Below are 4,579 nucleotides of genomic sequence, written 5' to 3'. Positions count from 1 at the left end.
TTCAAAATCTGACCTCTGGCCCCTGGGCTATGTGCTTCAGATGAACTTCTGAGGCATAAACTCTTGAGCTGAGGGAGACCCTTCCTATGAAAAGAGGTGTACATCAGGAAGTGCAGGGTCTGGAACCCCCCTCTTTTTTTTTTGTCTTTTTGAGACAGGGTCTCGCTGTGCAGTTCAGGCTGGCCTTGAGCTCACTTTGTAGCCCAGGCGGGTTTTGAACTCACAATGATCCTCCTGCCTCAGCTTCCCAAGTGCTGGGATTACAAGCATGCACCACCACGCCCAGATTCTGGGACCCCTTTCTAAACTGTAAGCGCCCCTCAGCTCCCTGCTCCTGAGGTCCTACTTCCCTCCGCCTCAATTGCCCTGGTTCTGTTGCTGAGGATTTTGGGCCCTGAGGCTGGGCCTGAGCTGTGGAAGAGTAGAGCAGCTTGGCATTCATTCTGCAGAGCTCTTTCCTCTGCACACTGGGCCAGACCGTGGCTTTGTCAGGAGGAAAGCTGAGTCCTTGGGCAGTTGAACCCAACCACCTTACTTACTCTCCCTTATTGTGTTCCCAAACAATTTTTTTTTTTTTTTTTTTTGGTACCAGGAATCAAACTCAGGACCTTGTGCTTGCCAGGCAGGTGCTTATGCTCCTGAGCTATATCCTCAGTCTTCACAATTTTTTGAAACTGAGTTTCTCCCTCTGTTGCTCAAGCTGGCCTGGAACTTGTAATCCTCCTACCACTACCTCCCAAGTAGCTGGGATGATAGGTGGCTCTAAAAAAAACCAATTCTTTTTGTTGTTCTACTATAAATTTTTTAAATTTAAAATCAGAATTTCCATTTCTGTTCCTGCTTAGGAGCGGGGAGTTGTCCATCAATCCACATCTGCCCTAGATGCCTAACAGTAAGTTTTTGCCTGAGGCTAAGTTAATAGTGAGCTCTAAGCACCCAGATCAGCAGTCTGTCTGGGAAAAGCTTCTTTCCCAGTGATTCCCGTAAAAGTCTCAAGGTAGAGCTCCATTGGTCTGTGTTGGGTCATGTGACCACCCCTAAACCAGTCATTGGAGGCCAGGAAGATGCTGGGCTCTGATTGGCGAGCCCTGGTCATAGTCACCGTTTTAGATAAGGGCTGAATTAATTCTAACCCAGTCACTCGGATGGAAAGGGGACTTCTTCAAGGGCAAAGCTATTACCAAGAGGAGAGAGATGGGGTGAAATCAACAGACTTTTTTACTTTCTAGACCTAGGGCTCTTTTCTCACAAGAAAGCATTGAGATCCGTGTTGCTTGACATAAAGGCCCGGCGGTTCAGAGATGGGTACCTTGCCATAAGCTGGGCATCCTGGATTTGAACTTCCTTCCTTCTGAAAGCAGGGCATGGCACCTCCCGCTGACCTGGCTCCTTCAGTGTCTTCCACCTGCCACCCCACTCGTTTCCCTCTGCCCGCCTCCCCAACACCAGGAGACTGCCGGCGTTTCAAAAAAGAGGAAAAAATTGGCAGTAGCCATGAGTTGAGACGACTTGATAAAATATTTCTTGTTTTCTCAAGTTTACATAGACCAAGTTTTCACTGTTGCTATGGGGTGGGTTGGCAGAGAGATGAAAATAAATCTGTGTAATTTATTTTTTTCCATGCGTCAAGTATATTTCCGCTTGCTTCACACACATCCACACACACGCGCGCACATGCCCGCACATATAGGCTTTAATAAAATACTTAAACCCCTTTAATGCTCTCTGTGGAAGGAATAAATATGTACTGTACTTTCAACTTCTGTTCTTTGAAATACCATATGGTCTGCACTGTGAGCTTAAAATACTCTGGTGAGCGGATGCTTTCATGCAGTAGATAGCCAGGTGGAGCTTTCCCCGCCAATCTCACAAGGTTAATTAATCCTTTAAAATACAGCACAGAGGGGTCCTTGAGTCAGGAACGCACGCCGTCAGAGGGAGGTGTCCGTGGGCTGCACCAGGCTGAGAAGGGAGTACAAAGGCGCCCGGCAAGGTGGGCTGGGCCAGGAGCAGCCTCACTGCCCGATGGCGCCTTTGATGAGCTCGCTCAGTCACTCAGATACTCACAGTTTGCATCCTGCATAATCAGGGATAACAGGCTGATGGTTTGCATGAATAACTAAGTTTGTCATTGTGCTTAATTTTCCCTCAAAAAGAGCCCTCCCCCCGTTTCTGAGGCCCAGTGCATATTTAAAGGGGTAGGGAAATAAAGGAGAGAAGGATGGATAGCGGGGGTGCCCCAGGAAGTTGGGCACAGGTGGCTGGACCCTGGGGCTTGTAAGGTCAGGTTTGTGCCAGGGTCACAGCTCTGTGGAGCCTGGGGGGAAGGCACCATAGGACTCAGGGACCCCTTCTGGACCAGCCTCCTCCTGGCTCTGGGGCTGTACCAGGAGCACTTGGCCCAGACTGCAGGGCCTCACAGGGACTGTCACCTCTAAATTGGGATAAGCAGAGTCAGAGGACGAGGAGAGAGAGAAGGTGGCGTTCATCTGACATTCTGTCTTTCCAGAATACCTGTACTGGTCCATGCATAAATATTTTTAGACTAAATCATTTATCACATGAAAAGTGATAAATATTGCACTGTATATACATTTGGTCTAAAAACTATTACCTGGCTCATTATGAATAATCCATGTTTTTTGTGATCTAGTTTTGGCTTTTTTTTTTTTTTCTTTTTTCTTTTTTCTGATTCTTTTAAAAGAATATCCTGGAAACCTCAATGATAGGCTTTTTCCGCACGCAAGGCTGCAGCATTCCCAGACCATTTCACTTAGTGGCCAGTAGGTGGCAGTTCTGAGCTTTCCGCCTAGCCACCCTCCGTGTCAGGGTCCCCCACACCGGGCAGCCGCCTGAGAGTTCCTGTCCGCCCCTTCCATCCGTGGTTCCGTGCTAAATAGGCAGGGGGCTTCCTGAAGGACTTGACATCCTAAGTGAGATCTGAATGACATTAAAGGATTTCAGGCAAGGGAACAGAACGTGTTACTATCCAGACAACCCAGGCTGGTGCTTTTAAGAACCCACAGGGGGCTGTTGTGACTGAAATGTAACCTACCTGAGGATGGTGAAAGGGCTGGGGAGTCAAGATGATACTTGACCTGGTGGGGTCAGCAGCACCAGGGCTGCCTGAGTGGTCTGGACTTTTCTTGCGGGCAGAATCTTACCTGTCTGTGCAAAGATCATTGACCTCCTGACATCATCTGGCACACACACCAGGTACTCATACATCCGTGCCTCCCACTGCGCATGGGCGTGGGGGTGGGGGGCACTGCACATCCTCCAGCCCCTTGGCCATGGCCAGGGCCAGAAGAGAGCCGAGACTGTCTCAGGCACCCCTCCGGCCCAACTGCCATGGCTTTGGTGAGGCAGGAGCACAGCGGGTCCTGTGCTCTAAATAAAGGGCGCGGAAGGTTACCACACTTCCCACCGGGCCATTTGCAGATAGCAGGTCCCCCACATAGAGGCACATCTACCTTTCTGTGGCAGTCACAGAGCGAACACCCTTTCTGGGTAGATGGCCCGCGTGGAAGCGAAGGCGCAGTCTATAGTGGCTGTACTTGGGTGTCCTTGGTTTTGGACAGAGGCGGGGGCAGGTGTATGTGTAGGTCCGGTATAGATTTTTCCACCCGCCTGGCTCCACCCGCCTGTCGGCCAGTTCTGGAAGTCAACAGGAGCGGCCCCGTCCTCAGTGAGACAGGGTACTGTGCAACAGCAAAGCCCAGCGCAGGCTCGATCGGTAATTAATTAATCACGCTCCCCAGTGTCTCCTGGAGTCCTTCATGCAGGGGAGGGAGGCCGGGGCTGCAGAGACTCCACTAGGAAGGCTGTTGAATGACTAATGGCTATTGAGATATAATGTCCACTAAGTCACATCTGATTCTGTATTTAACGTTTAAATATTTAATTAATTAAATGTGCCAAATATTTAATTAAACACCATCAAAGCCACCATGACACTCCACTCTGCATAATTCAAAGGCAAGCCGGCCATCTCTTCGGGCTCCGCCTGACAGTTCCGTCAGTCCCTCTGCCTGGCAGGAGGGACACTCACTTCGGAACCCGCTCTGAGACCCGGGGCGTCCCACGTCCAGGGCACTATTGCTTGATTAGGCATCAAGCTGGTTGCAGTGGACAGAGTTCCCCCACGGCTGCCCACAGAGTTCTCCCCTTCCTTCCGCCCCTCGCCTGCGCTCCCCAAGTAGACACAATTAAGACTGGCCAGGGGCTGGGGATTTAGCTCAGCGGCAAAAGCGCCCGCCTGGCATGCGCAAGGTCGTGAGTTCGGTTCCTGGTACCGGAGAAAAACCAAAAAAAAAAAAAAAGACTGGCCACCGGGCTCCCTGAAGGCCGCATCTGCACTGGTCTTTCTGCTTATGATAATAAACCCGGTCTTGGCCACACAAGTGAGCATGTGACCCAATCTGGGCCAATCAGAATCCGTCTCCAGTTTTTGTTTTTGTTTTTGTTTTTTGTAACTGGTGTCATAAGGGCAAGGCTCTTGTTCTCCCTGGCTGTGAGGAAGTAAACCAGGACTTCCTGGGGCCATGTTCCCTGCCACCCAGAGAAAGCCAGTCCCTGG

The sequence above is a fragment of the Chinchilla lanigera genome, unplaced genomic scaffold (genome assembly GCF_000276665.1).
Source record: "Chinchilla lanigera isolate Chin_1 unplaced genomic scaffold, ChiLan1.0 scaffold00067, whole genome shotgun sequence".
Classification (NCBI taxonomy): domain Eukaryota; kingdom Metazoa; phylum Chordata; class Mammalia; order Rodentia; family Chinchillidae; genus Chinchilla; species Chinchilla lanigera.
The sequence above is the reverse complement of the archived record's forward strand: the minus strand, read 5'-3'. Positions refer to the sequence as shown.